Genomic DNA, 15,120 nt, shown 5'->3' on the forward strand with positions numbered 1-15,120 from the left:
AGGATATTGTGCGTAAAAGTAAAGCCAACCGACCACAGCTCTGTAGTCCTGGTCACCGTTGACGTGAGGTGGGACTATTTTGGAGGTGCACGTCAAGGTTGGCTGGTAGGTTGGTAGTGGGAGGAGCCAGTTGGCGTCACTTGATGCTGCAGCACAATGACACTTTTATACGTGCAGACTGACTTCATGCAGTCATGACGGTATTAAAATCCCAGCAGGAGGTTTTCTGTAAGTTGTTACTTTTTAATCAATAATTAATGTAAATGCAGAAAATAGGATCAATGACACAATTCATAATAATCAATAACTGATGATTATTCCATGTGTAGAACAACATCACCACAAAGTGGTGTCAGTCCACTTGGAAAATATTATATTTGATAGACTAAACAACATTTGACACATCTGAGCTGAAGTTTGTTTGTGTTGTCTTGCGGACGTCCAACAGATGAACGCTCGTCAAGAAGAACGTCCCCTTCAGCAGCAGGAGGATCCACAGCCCCCCCACATTAAAGAGGAAGAGGAGGAAGTGTGGATCAGTCAGGAGGGAGAGTGTCCTGTAGGGCAGGAGGAGGCTGATGTCAGCAAGTTTCCACTGACTGTTGTCTCTGTGAAGACTGAAGAGCATGAAGACAAACCACCTGAGTCCTCACAGCTTCATCACAGTCCAAGTAAGCACAACATCCACATATCATCTAATACAATGTTTGTGACACATGTTCATCCGGGGGACACATTTATCACTAAAGATGGAGATATATTTGCTTTTTAACACCACCATTTAAAAATGAATGCTCATCAATCATCAACAGTGTAATTGCTGGGGTGTAACCATGTGACCTAGAGGCCGTCCTCCTTACCTCACGTGGTCAAATGAAGGCAAACATTCAATATGGCTTCTGTTTATTTACCTTAGCAGCACATATGTCAGCATATTTCAAAGGTTTAGTGATGAAGATAAGAGATGTATACCAAGTACCATTTTTTTTTTTTAGTACTGGTTCCTAAAGGCCTACTGAAAGCCACTACTAGCCACCACGCAGTCTGATAGTTTATATATCAATGATGAAATATTAACATTGCAACACATGCCAATACGGCCTTTTTAGTTTACTGAATTGCAATTTTAAATTTCCCGGGAGTTTCGTCTTAAAAACGTTGTGTAATGATGACGTCTACGCAAGACGTCACGGGTTTATAGGAAGTATGAGCGCTGCACACACACACAGCTAAAAGTCGTCTGCTTTAACGGCATAATTACACAGTATTTTGGACATCTGTGTTGCTGAATCTTTTGCAATTTGTTCAATTAATATTGCAGAAGTCAAAGTAGAAAGATGGAGTTGGGAAGCTTTACCCTTTAGCCACACAAACACACGGTGATTCCTTGTTTAAAATTCCCGGAGGTGAAACTTTCCTATGGATCAGAGCGCGGTCACGAGAACATGAATCACGACAGAATGTCAACCAGCAGGTTTCGGTGAGATAATTGTGGTTAAAACGTCGCTTCTTACCGGAGAAAAGCTGAGCTTGTGCCGTCCATAAAGCTGCCGTCAACTCCTCTGAGACACTGGCGTCAAGACACCCGTGGAGACACACCTCCGACTATCAGGTACTATTTAACTCACTAAAACAATAGCAACACAATAGAAAGATAAGGGATTTCCCAGAATTATCCTAGTAAATGTGTCTAAAAACATCAGAATCCGTCCCAATGCAATCGCGTTTTTTTTTTTCTAGTCCGTCGCTTTCAATATCTTCAACCACAAATCTTTCATCCTCGCTCAAATTAAAGGGGAAATTGTCGTTTTCTCCTGTCCGAATAGCACTTTTTGTTGGAGGCTCTCATTAAAATCAATGTGAATATGTGAGGAGCCCCCACACTTGTGACGTCATCGTCTGCAACTTCCGGTAGAGGCAGGGCTTTTCTCTTAGCACCGAAAGTTGCAAACTTTATCGTGGATGTTCTCTACTAAATCCTTTCAGCAAAAATATGGCAATATCGCGAAATGATCAAGTATGACACATAGAATGGACCTGCTATCCCCGTTTAAATAAGAACATCTCATTTCAGTAGGCCTTTAATTATGTGGTCCATGAAGACCGTGAAGATTCTGGACTAACGACACAACTATTTGTATTTTTAATTCCAGCTGACTGACATAACTATGACACGTTGTCACATTGAGTTCAGCTGCCGCTGCTACACATTACAATCAGCTTTAAATAATGACAAATAAGGAAGCAACAAACGTTTGATGTGTGTGTTATTGAGAAGAAGATGACATAACTGCATTTCACCTTGCACTGCACACATAGTTGACTTCTTTAAGACTTCAACCTCTTCTGCAAATAGGAATGCTATTTAAAATGCCTCTTTTCCACTTTTTTATTTCCACAAATGACATGTAGTACCGACAAGAGTACCGATAAATACTGGTATCGATAAGGAATATTGATTAGGGTATCATATCCATAAATCTATAAATGTACATCCCTACTGAAGATACAAGCCAGATATTGGTCTCAAGATGGCGGCGCCCTGCTCGGCTGCGGCTGCAGAGGCTCTTGGTAGTAATAGAACATTTTGGCAATTCTACCAGTAATTTCTGTGAATTTCATGGCTGGCTTCCAGCGTGGACACTCCGTAGTAACGTACGACCGCCAGACAATTTTGGATGTGGATGGATCGGGCAGTATTAGACCGAAAGATGCGTATACGTTGGACCTCCTCGCTATCCTGGGAATACTACGCCGGCTACATCCAGCGGCCTGTGAGGCAGCGGAGCCTAGTACCAGAGGGGACCGCAGACAGAGGAGACATAAGCGGTGGGATCAGAAACAGAAACGGAGATGCCGAGCGGGGCTAACAACAAAGCTAAAGGCTAATCCTCACAGAACGCCGCTTCCTTCCATCCTGCTCTCAAATGTCCGCTCACTGGAGAACAAACTGGACTACCTGACGCTGGATTCATATGCAATACACTGCTGCTGGAATTGTAATTTTCCTGAAGGAACTCTCCTGAAGGAATCAATAAAGTACTATCTATTTATCTATCTAGATGAGAGACTGCTGCGCCATATTTCTCACAGAAACGTGGCTGAAACCATTCGTCCCGGGCGAGGCAGTTAGCATCGAGGAGCTAACTATGTTTCGGTCGGATAGGAGCAGCACTCTCACTGGTAAATCCCGAGGCGGTGGTGTTTGTATATACATCAATAACAACTGGTGCAACAACGGGAAGAACGTCTCATGTCACTGCTCTCCCGATGTAGAAATATTAACTATAAATTGCAGGCCATTTTATTTACCTCGGGAATTCAGTGCTATGATCTTCACAACAGTGTACATTCCCCCCAGTGCTCACACCAAAGAAGCTTTGAATGCTTTGTGCTGCTCCATCAATGAACTGCAAACTACACATCCAGAGGAAGTTTTCATCGTTGCAGGGGATTTTAATCAAGCTTACATGAAAACAGTTTTCCCTCATTTCCATCAATATGTGAATTTTGCAACCAGGGGTGGAAGCAAGCTGGACTTGGTTTATAGTAATATTAAACAGGCGTATAAAGCTGCACCACGCCCCCACCTGGGCTCCTCAGACCATCTATATGTGATGCTAATTCCTGCATACAAGCCCCTGCTGATCAGAAAGCAAGCTACAGTGAAGCAGGTGAGGACCTGGCCAGAGGGAGCAATGGAAGCATTACAAGACTGCTTCGGAACCACAGACTGGGACATGTTCAAGGCAGCCGTCACCGATAATCCTAACACATGTGTGGAGGAGTATGCAAAGTCTGTGTCCGCATACATTCAGAAGTGCATGGAGGATGTCAGTGTGATCAGATTAGGGGCGGCATGGCGTAGTGGGTAGAGCGGCCGTGCCAGAAACCTGGGGGTTGCAGGTTCGCTTCCCACCTATTAACATCCAAATCGCTGCCGTTGTGTCCTTGGGCAGGACACTTCACCCTTGCCCGCGGTGCCGCTCACACTGGTGAATGAATGATGAATGAATGATTGGTGGTGGTAGGAGGGGCCGTAGGCGCAAATTGGCAGCCACGCTTCCGTTGGTCTACCCCAGGGCAGCTACAGATGTAGCTTACCACCACCAGGTGTGAATGAATGATGGCTTCCCACTTCTCTGTGAGCGCTTTGAGTATCTAACAATAGAAAAGCGCGATATAAATCGAATCCATTATTATTATTATTATTATTATTATCAAGAACATCCCCACACGGGCCGTAGAGAAACTCTGGATGGATGAACAGTGAGGTACTGCGTGCAATGCTGAAGGCTCGGAACAAGGCGTTTAAGTCTAGCGACATGGTAGCAGTAAAAACAGCCAGAGCTAACCTGAACCGTGCCATTAAGGTTGCAAAGGTGCTCACAGTCAGAAAGTGCAGGACTTCTTCCAGAACCCCACGAACACTCGACAAATGTGGCAGGGCATACAGGTCATCACGGACTATAAAGCTGCCCCCCGTCCCTGTGACAACAGTATCAGCTTCCTAAATGACCTAAACAACTACTTTGAAAGGTTTGAGGCACTTAACACCCCTCCGGCGAGAAAATCCATCACTCCGGCGAGAAAAAACACCCCTCACTCTGATGAGCAGCCGCTCAACTTGGACACAGCAGATGTCCTGAATACCCTGAGGAAAGTGAACCCCCGGACCTGATGACATTCCGGGCCAGGTGCTTCAGGGATGTGCAGACCAGTTGGCGGGGGTTCTCACAGACATTTTCAACATCTCGCAGGGAGGTGGTGAAACATCTGGTTGACTGGTGCAGAACCAACAACCTGGTCCTGAACGTCGACAAGACCAAGGAGATGATCGTTGACTTCAGGAAGCGCCAGTCCAGCCACACTCCACTCATCATCAACGGCACAGCGGTGGAGATGGTAAGCAGCACCAAGTTCCTGGGGGTGCAGATTACTGACAATATAACCTTGTCCCTACACACCGGAGATCTTGTAAAAAGAGCTCAGCAGCGCATGCACTTTTTGCGTCGGATGTAAAGAGCACAGCTCCCTCCCCCCATTCTCAGCACATTCTACAGAGGAACTATAGAGAGCCTGCTGACCAACAGCATCTCTGTCTGGACTGGAGCCTGCAATGGCTCAGACTGGAAGTCTCTCCAGAGAGTGGTGAGGACGACGGAAAAGATTATCAGGTACCTGAGGCAGAGCAACAGTCCCAGAGCATGATTGACCCCCCACCATGCTTAACAGTAGGAATGGTGTTCTTCTCTTTGTAAGCTTAATTTTTTTCTCCTCCAGACATAACGTTGATTCATAGGCCCAAAGAGTTCCAGTTTTGTCTCATCACTCCATAGAACAGTTTCCTAAAACATTTGGGGTTTGTCCAGATGATTTTTTGGCATACTGGAGTCTATTTTTCTTGTGCCTGGTAGTCAGAAGTGGGGTGCGCCTGGGAGTTTTGGCACGGAGGCCTTCATCTCGTAGTGCGCGCCTTATTGTCTGGGACCAAACCTGCGTTCCCCCCTCTGCAATGTCCTGTTGTAGTTCCTCAGTTGTTACCCGGGGGTTTTTCACCACTGTACGCACACAGCATCCTCTTTCTACCACGCCCAGGTAGTGTTTCCACTGTGCCTTTAGCTTTAAACTTGCGAATTATGCTCCCAACTGTGTCTCTTGGAATGTGTAATGTCTTTGCTACTTTCTTATATCCATATCCTTTCTTATGAAGAGAAATTACCTCCTCTCTTGACTTCTTTGACCACTCCCTGGACTTCAGCATGTTGCAAATACACCATTGACCATCTACAAGAAGCTGAGCGTCAGTCTTTTTCAATCACTTTAATTGTTGCTCGTTATGGTTCTAATCACATCTACAGGTGTGTTCAACACCTGATTGAAAAGACCTTATTCAAATTCTGTTCTTAAGAGTTATGATCTGCAAGGGGTTGAATAATTTTGTCAATGAGATATTAAGAAAAATGTCCTTTTTTGGTATTTTGTAAAATACAGTGTTACGATTTGAGTTGCATTTGTCTATTTGAAACATCTTTATTTGATATGACTATAAACAAAATACGGAATAAATGTCCAACTTGCTAAAACACCAAAATTGTGTGGCGGTTTAATAATTTGGATCACAACTGTATATCTGCACCTTATTGTTTTTTTTTATCCTGCACTACCAAGAGATAATGCAACGAAATTGCGTTCTTATTTGTACTGTAAAGTTCAACTTTGAATGACAATAAAAAGGAAGTCTAAGTCTAAATATCTTATAAAAAATAAAATCATTTTTTTATTTGGATTTAGTTACTTCTCCGCTGTCCATCAATGTCTCAACACCTTTGAGAGATGATTTAATCTAGTTCATTTCTACTAATTAGCTATGTTTTGTTGATGTTAAACATCAGAATCAGACATACTTTATTAATCCCTGAGGGGAAATAAACATTTTCAGCACAATCCCATTCAAGGTCAGACAAACATTCCAGGGAGACAGAACAGGATCGCTGACGGGTCTGCCAACTTGCGGCACCCCTTGCAAAAAAGGTGAGATACATACATGTAAACAAGTGGGGGGAATGTGAGAAAAAATTAAAAATCGGTCTCAGCCTGGGCCCCTGGAGAGGGGGTCCAGACTGAGGCCAAGGGAAAAAAACAACTTATAGCCCTAGCATACATCCCTCTTTCATGTGTAAGAGGGAAACATCAAAGAAGACAAAGGACATTAAAAGAGCAGAGCTGATGCAACCAGCCACTTCTACATACATACATGAATAAAAAGTAAAAGAAACAAATACACTGTGGTGGCTTTTGCGGTGTCCCACGCCATCGTCTGCTGGGGTGGAGGGAGCATGGCCAGAGACGGGAGCAGACCCAACAAAGCAACCAAGAGAGCCGACTCCACTCTCGGCCGCCGACCAAGTCTCGGCCAGTGTCCAGTCCGCATGGATGAGTGAGGATACGTCCAAGGAGACCGAGGTGTCCGATACCTGCTCATTCAGCCAAGACACTGTGAAGCTTTTCCGTCCCGGCGCTCAGTGCTAGCTCCGCAGTCCTGTCTCTTCATCTACATCTCCTCCAGTCTCTCCAACGGATTCTGGTGTGGCAGAAACCCAGCAGCTGGTCTCCATGGCCACAAGGCTCTCGGGAGGCGGATCCAGAAGTCCACAAAAAAGCACCGCAGAAGTCACGAAAGTGCCACCCCTTGTCACACAGTCCCAAAGGGTCCGGACCAAAAGGCATGAATATATATATATATATATATATATATACATATATATATATATATATATATATGTATATGTATATGTATATAAACACATGAAAAGAAGAGGGAAACACAAAAGGATGACACAGGAGCACAGAGCTCCTGCCAACAGCAGCCACTACAGGGTCGCCATCTTGGGGGGGGGGAAAAAATTGCAGCATACAAGCTACAACAACACACAAATCGTAAAAGTTTCCTAAAGGAAAATGTTCATATTTAAATAAGTAGAGTAAATAAATCATAAACAGGATTTTACAGTTTAAATGCAAATGTTGATGCTCCTCTTAGACACTGTTCTTTGTTCTCTTTCGGGTGTACAAGCAGCTGTCTTGTTTGTATGTAAGTGTTTTACTGCTGTGTTTATTTTTTTCATGAGTTTTTGTATTGCTTCCCTGATGTACCGTATGGTTTTGACATCTTGAAAGTCAACGTGGGGACTGATGAGATCCTCAGAGACATTATCAGAATATATGCAGGACAAAGTGTCATGTGACTGGGTAAATCTGGACTTTTCTAAAGCATTTGTTCGTCTAACTTGTGTATTGAAGAACATTTCCCTGAGCAGCAAGAGCGGACCTCAAGGATGGAGCAGAATCAGTCACAACCCCTTGTATTAAAAAGGAAATGGAGGTTCTGCAGTACCCCAAGATTAAAGAGGAAGAGGATTCAAAGCAACCCCACATTAAAGGGAAGGAGGAGCCAGATAGCTCTCACATTAAGGAGACAAATGAATCACAGCCCTCCCTTACCTTACAGAGAAAGAGGAGTCACAGCTCTACTCACAATAAAGAGGAAGAGTAGGACTCACTGACTTTTTGCTGCGTCAACACAGAAAAAGGTTAAGTGAAATAACTTAGATGTTAACTATCGGTCAATAATGCTTGTCTTTCTCTCAGACAGACAGGGCTTTACTGTCCGTAACACACACACACACACACACACACACACACGCACGCACACATCGCAAAATGAGCTAACGTTACGCTAAAAGCTAATCAGCCTTCACCTCAAGGACTGTGAGCGAGCTGAGCTACCGCCTATACCTCCAGATCGTCAACGGGCTCATAGTGATGTTACAAGTAGTTGACTGGGAGGTGTTTATTATGATATGGGGATCGTCCGCTGCATTATGCTCACCTGCTGAACACCTTTCTGCTAACATGCACCGTCTCTCCTCTCTGCCTGCCTCTGCCGTGAGCCCTGATTCCATGCACTCTGAATACGCACTGCTGATTGGCTCTTACCGCTTTGCCTGTAACCAATCAGATGGTTGTGTGGGTGGGACAATGCTGGGGGCTGCAGAGACATAGTGACAGAGACAGAGGCAGTACGAAGCGTACCAGCTTGTTAAGACTTTAGTTTAGCACAAAATGATAATATCAATACGTCTAATGAAGTCAAATACAAATAAGGCAACCAGAGAAGTATCCTACACTTCTCTTTTGTAAAGTAAATGTGAACATGCGATACGGGCATCTACATCGACTATATGATTTGCCTGAGAAGCCGGACAGGACAAAAAAACAAAAAATGTTTTGTTTTTTTTAAGACTTTAGTTTAGGCGGTGGGTAATGTGTTGATGTTGTTAAGGTGGCCTGGCAGTATAGCTCGGTTGGTAGAGCGGCCATGCCAGCAACTTGAGGGTTCCAGGTTCAATCCCAGCTTCTGCCATCTGAGCCATTGTGTCCTTGGGCAAGACACTTTACCCACCTGCTCCCAGTGCCACCCACATTGGTTTAAATGTACACTTCCACGTGATGTAGAACAGTAGTACCACATTTTAAACATACACACACATCTAAAGAATATAAAAATAAATATATTTGGTGGGCCAAACAAAATGACTCGGGGAAACAATGTTTGGTATGGGCCATATGACTTAAAATCTATATCTTAATAACAATATATGTCACGATATATCATTTGGTATATGATTGCTAATAAAATAATTTCAAAATGGGTTACAAAAGCTCCTAATTTGGCAGCTGACATATGCAGTAACATATTGTGTCATTTATAATTGTATTAATTTGGCGAAACAATTATTATTAATGTACTTGTTTATTTACTTTTAATATCTGGTTGCTTTATTTGAGAAAATAATACTGGAAATGATGAAATATTTTACTGCATATTTCATCAACTAAATTAGGAGCCTCTGTAGCCTGTTTTAAAACGGTTCTATTAATAATTCTATAAGAAATAATATATGACAGAATCAATTTTAAACCATCAACCGTCTATCCATTGTAGAAAGTCCTGTTGTGCTGGTTTGTTTTTCCTTCCTGTGAATAATGTTGTAAAGAGCAGCCTGTTTGTGCATCACTGAGATTTCAAGACAGTTCATACGATAACTTGTTTTTCCTAAGTGCATGTAAAAGTACTGAATGCATTGTGTGACTGAGCACAGATGGATGTTTCTAAAACGTGTTTGTCTTCTTGTGGCCTGCAGATGTCTGTGAAGAACATCTTCTCCCCGAGCAACAGAAGTGGAGCTTCAGGATGGAGCCACAGCCCTCCCACATTAAAAAGGAAAAGAAACACCCACTGATCCCCCATTTTAAAGCGGAAGAGGATGACCCACTGACCACTCACATCAAAGAGGAAGAGGAGGACTCATTGACCCCCAATTTTAAAAAGGAAGAGGAGAAGCCACTAATAACCCATTTTAAAGAGGAAGGGGAGGACCTAATGACCCCTTACTTTAAAGAGGAAGAGGAGGACCAAGAGCCGCCGCACATTAAAGAGGAAGAGGAGGACCAAGAGCCGCCGCACATTAAAGAGGAAGAGGAGGACCAAGAGCCGCCGCAGATTAAAGAGGAAGAGGAGGAAAAGGGCATCAGTCAGCCTAAATGGTTGGAGGAGTTCCCAGTGACTGGTGTCCCTGTGAAGAGTGAAGATGATGAGGTGAAAGGTGAAAGTGAGGAGAGGGGAGGGGGGGAGCCTCCAAGCAGCAGCTCAACACAACACATGACAACAGAAGCTGATGGAGACCACTGTGGAGGATCACAAGCAGACAAGCTCTTAGCTCCACTATCAGATAGTGAGGACACAACGTCACACTCTCCTGACACTGATGATGAAGACTCTAAAGATGATAAGACATGTCACACTGACAACACTCACTTCACATGTCCTCACTGTCACAAAACTTTTAAATACCATTGTCGTCTGAAATCACACATGAGAACACACACTGGAGAAAAACCTTTCTCTTGTTCAATCTGTGGTAAAGGTTTTACACAAAGTATCTATTTGAAAGTACACATGAGAACACACACTTGTGAAAAACGTTTTTCCTGTTCAACCTGTGGTAAAGGTTTTACACAAAATCAGAGTTTGAAAATACATATTAGAACACACACTAGAGAAAAACCTTTTTCTTGTTCACTCTGTAGTAAAGGTTTTACACAAAGTATCAATTTGAAGGTACACATGAGAACACACACCAGTGAAAAACCTTTTTCCTGTTCAATCTGTGGTAAAGGTTTTAGAGAAAGTCAACATTTGAAAAGACACATGAGAACACACACTGGTGAAAAACCTTTTTCATGTTCAAACTGCGGTAAACATTTTACTCGGAGGCCAGATTTAAAAGTACACATGAGAACACACACTGGAGAAAAACCTTTTTCATGTTCTATCTGTGGTAAAGATTTTACTCAGAGGCCACATTTGAAAGTACACATGAGAACACACACTGGAGAAAAACCTTTTTCATGTTCAATCTGCGGTAAAGATTTTACTCGAAGGGAAAATTTCAAAAAGCACATGAGAATACACACTGGAGAAAAACCTTTTCCTGTTCAATCTGCAGTAAATATTTTGCGCAACGGCACTATTTGAAAGAACACGTGAGAACACACACTGGAGAAAAACCTTTTACATGTTCAGTATGTTGTAAAAGTTTTTTACAAAGTCAGCATTTGAAAAGACACATGAAAAGACACCCAGGAGAGAAAGTGTTGAGTTGCAGTGTGTGTGGTGAAAGATTGTCTTCTAAGTAGCAGTGTAAGAAACACAAGTGTGCTGGTGAGAACAGCAGCAGCAAATGAAACTGCAGGATTTGAAATAAACTGTCCAGACTTTCATTTTGACCTTCTAAAAACATCAGCACATAGTTTCTAAGATTTATAGATGAGATATTTTAGATTATTACCTTTTTTCAGTCAAGTACTACACATGACAAGTGTTTTTTAAAGTTGTTCATGATTTATCCCCCTTTTTTAGAATTCCTCAAACATTATCAATTTCAGAAAACATGGGAACGTTTGGAATGTTTGGGAAAAGTTAATTATGTACATCATCCCACAGAGCTTTACTGTACATCCATCCATTTGTTCTACCACTTGTCTCTTTCATTTTATATGTATAGCATTTAATCACATACTTGTCCGCCAAAGGGTGTTGCGTTTTGGAGGAACTCCTTCTGTCAGAGTGCTGTTCACACTTCTTTTACTGCGGAAATCTACTCACAAAAACAATCCAAACAGTAGGAAACAAAAAACGATGGTGCGAAAAAGAGAAGACTAAATGTGCATTTTGGAAAAAATAACAAAAGCTACTTGTATACACAAATAAAGTCAACTTGGTTTGGAGTTACAAGACGTGCACACTACAAAACAACACCAAGATGGATGGCACTGGGAATGGCCAAGGTAGCAAAATACTCAAAGCATGTAATCAACTGGCGTGGAGTAGAATCGGCGAGTGCCATCCAGCTGTCAAGGTGCTGCTTAAGTAGCACCAGGGTCAATTGGAAGCAGCTGTGCACGTCCCACAACTCCGCCCACAAAGGCAACACAGGAACTCTAGGAGGAAGGAGAAATGTAAGAACAAGGTCAACTGCACCAAAAGACGAAAACTGACTGTTGGAGCCAAATTTCCTTATTTGCTTATATTGTTTTTATTTTGTTTTCTCTGATTGATAGCTGGCTTCAGTTCATGCTGAATGTCCCTTTCTGCAGATTGCTCCGCCCACTTCCTGTTGAGAACCAGGAAGTGTTGACAGGGATGGGACTGTTGCTATGGTGCGGTTGCCATGGTAGCCTCCTTTAATTGTGTTCAGCTGGGAACACTGGGGGGTGATTGCATGGAGGACAAACAGTTTTGGAGCGTGTGGTGTGGTGTGTGGTCAGGTCTCACTGCTGTGACAATGTGCCATTCAAGCCAAGGTCAGCATACATAATGTTCTAGAACCTACTTTTCATTTCATTTTGATAGCTTGGAATAAAGGGATTGTCATATCCAAACACATTTCTACAGTACTGGACATTCAATCATCAAACTGGTCAACACAGTATCAGTATCAGTATCAGTATCAGCCCAAAGATAAGTGCTGTACAATGAGAATAAAATGCCTCGTAGCCGATTATACAAATGTGATCAATTCATCTTGATACTGTCCTGCCACAGTGAATAGGTTTCCCTTTTTAAAGGGCAAATTCCTCCCAGGGTCTTTTGTCCTAATAACTGTCTGGATAAAGTGAGGAGAATATAATTAAGGAAAACAATTTATTTTACAAATAAACTAGATTAAGTAACACATTTTTACAGTTAGCTAAATTGGACAGAACACCTGCATCATCTTCTCAACAACACCCACATTCTTACAAACAACATATTTAAGAATGGTGGTGTTAAATACAAAGTGCATTCAGATACAAACAATTATTTTTGATGTTTACTCTATTAAAGGACATAAATGTGCACATGTATGCACTGATTAAAAATACAGAACAATAATGCCCACGTTTAGACTTTCTCCATCAAACGCCATCTTGCTTTCTCCTTCTTTCTATTTCCAGCAGACTAGTAGAACATCTTAGGTGTATTGCTGCCCTCCACAGTCTATTAACGACATTTCCTCCTTCTGTCCTATGGCCCACACTACAGACTTGGACACAAACAGGACAGAAAGTAAAAAGCAGCTTTAAGGAGGTCAAAACAAAATGTATGCATTCTTTCCAACGGCCGCTGGGTGGCAGCAGAGGCTCCATGTATCACCTGAAGAAACATTTTGACTTCTGACCTTTCCACATTATTTCTCTCATCTTTACTGCTGGAGTTCAGCTCACTGAGGATGTAAGCTACATTTTGGTATCTTAATTATCTTTAATTATTCATAAACAGGCTTAAAACAAACCATTATTATCATTACTGCCTCATTTGTTTCACTCTCTACTAATTAAAACTATTCTAGCACAAAAACATTCAGGATGTTCATACAAAAAATATTACACATCCCCCAAACGTACCAATTTATTATGGTATTCATATAATCTTACATTTAATATACACATGGTCATAACAGTGCTGACAATTTAAATTCCCTGTGGGGATTAATAAAGTATTTCTGATTGTGATCATTACATCACTCTCATAAAGCCTTCAATGCTGAATATGTTTTTTACGATAGCTCAGCTTCACAATGTTGGAATATTGACTGCTGATATTAATATTCTTCTATTGTTTAGAATATTACACTTTACTCTTTTTCTTTGCTCAAATGAACAGGATGGAAGTGTCTTTAATTGTCACTACTGAGTGTAATTATGTATATAATAATCTTCATTACCGCTTGATTTAACCCACATTTTATTTTATCCATAGAGAACTTAACCATAAAAAGATGGCTGCACATCAATAAACCGTCACTAAACTTCAATAAAACTAAATACATCATATTTGAAGATTGTAAAAATGTAAAACACAAATTATGATGGATAATATTGAAATTAAAGGAATTAAGGTAATCGCATTTTTCTGAGTTAATATAGATGATGAAGTAAACTGGACACTACATGTAAGTCATATAAAGAAAACAATAAAACAATGGAGTGCAATACTAAAGAGAATAAAATACATACAAATATTAACTTGAATTATTGTAGCCAACTTCAGTTGAAACATACATTGTTTATTGCATAAAAGTCTGGGGACATACATATAAAACAATCACACAACAATATTCATATTACACAAGAGAGTAAAAAAGACAACTAATAGAATGGATTATAGAGACCCAACAAATTATTCAAAAAATCACACATTATAAAAGTAAAAGATCTTGTATAAAAGACAACTGTTCAAATGATGTATAAAGTAAATAATAATATGCTTCCAGAAGTGGTCCAGAAGATGTTTCAGATGTGAAGCAGTAAATATGAACTAAGAGGGATTTATGTGTACTCAAAAGCAAAGGTATGAACACATGTAAAACAAATATGTACATCATATAAAAGGAATTCATCTATGGAATTATCTACAATTAGAAAATAAAATATGTAACACGTAATTTTTCAAAAAACATATAAAACACTATTATGAATAAGTATAGAGGTAAATTATGGATATTTACACATACAATGTTTATTGCATGTAACATAATTGTATGTACTGTTTATTCTCACCTTTTCAGTCAAATTGTTGTGTTCATTTCAAAGTACACAAATGTGTATATTAACTCATGTACTTGACTGTAATAAAAGCACTAATCTGAAGTGTCTAATCTATAAATGTAGAAGCATATTAAACAGATTGTTAGACAAACAACAATGTCACACATGTTATATGTGCTGATGTTGTTAGAAAGTCAAAATGAAAGTCTGGACAGTTTATTTCAAATCCTGCAGTTTCATTTGCTGCTGCTGTTCTCACCAGCACACTTGTGTTTCTTACACTGCTACTTAGAAGACAATCTTTCACCACACACACTGCAACTCAGAACTTTCTCACCTGGGTGTCTTCTCATATGCACTGTAAGAGTGCTGATCCGCTTGAGATGGTTTCCTGTGGACGGGACTCTCACTGCTGTCTTGGAGCCACTATGGATTGAACTTTCACAGTATCATGTTAGACCCGCT

At 41.1% G+C, this 15,120-nt stretch overlaps 2 protein-coding genes and 1 pseudogene across 3 annotated transcripts in view; 2 read left to right on the forward strand and 1 right to left on the reverse strand.

Annotated features, from left to right (window-relative positions):
• Positions 1–15,120, reverse strand: part of LOC133546463 (gastrula zinc finger protein XlCGF57.1-like) — a 287,238-nt gene that overhangs the window by 189,827 nt on the left and 82,291 nt on the right. The window lies entirely within an intron of this gene.
• The window catches only part of LOC133546481 (gastrula zinc finger protein XlCGF48.2-like), a 142,299-nt gene that overhangs the window by 3,303 nt on the left and 123,876 nt on the right, over positions 1–15,120 (forward strand). The gene's annotated exons all lie outside the window — the stretch shown is intronic.
• Positions 9,740–12,656, forward strand: LOC133546471 (gastrula zinc finger protein XlCGF28.1-like; annotated as a pseudogene).

This window comes from Nerophis ophidion, unplaced genomic scaffold, assembly GCF_033978795.1.
Source record: "Nerophis ophidion isolate RoL-2023_Sa unplaced genomic scaffold, RoL_Noph_v1.0 HiC_scaffold_30, whole genome shotgun sequence".
Lineage (NCBI taxonomy): Eukaryota > Metazoa > Chordata > Actinopteri > Syngnathiformes > Syngnathidae > Nerophis > Nerophis ophidion.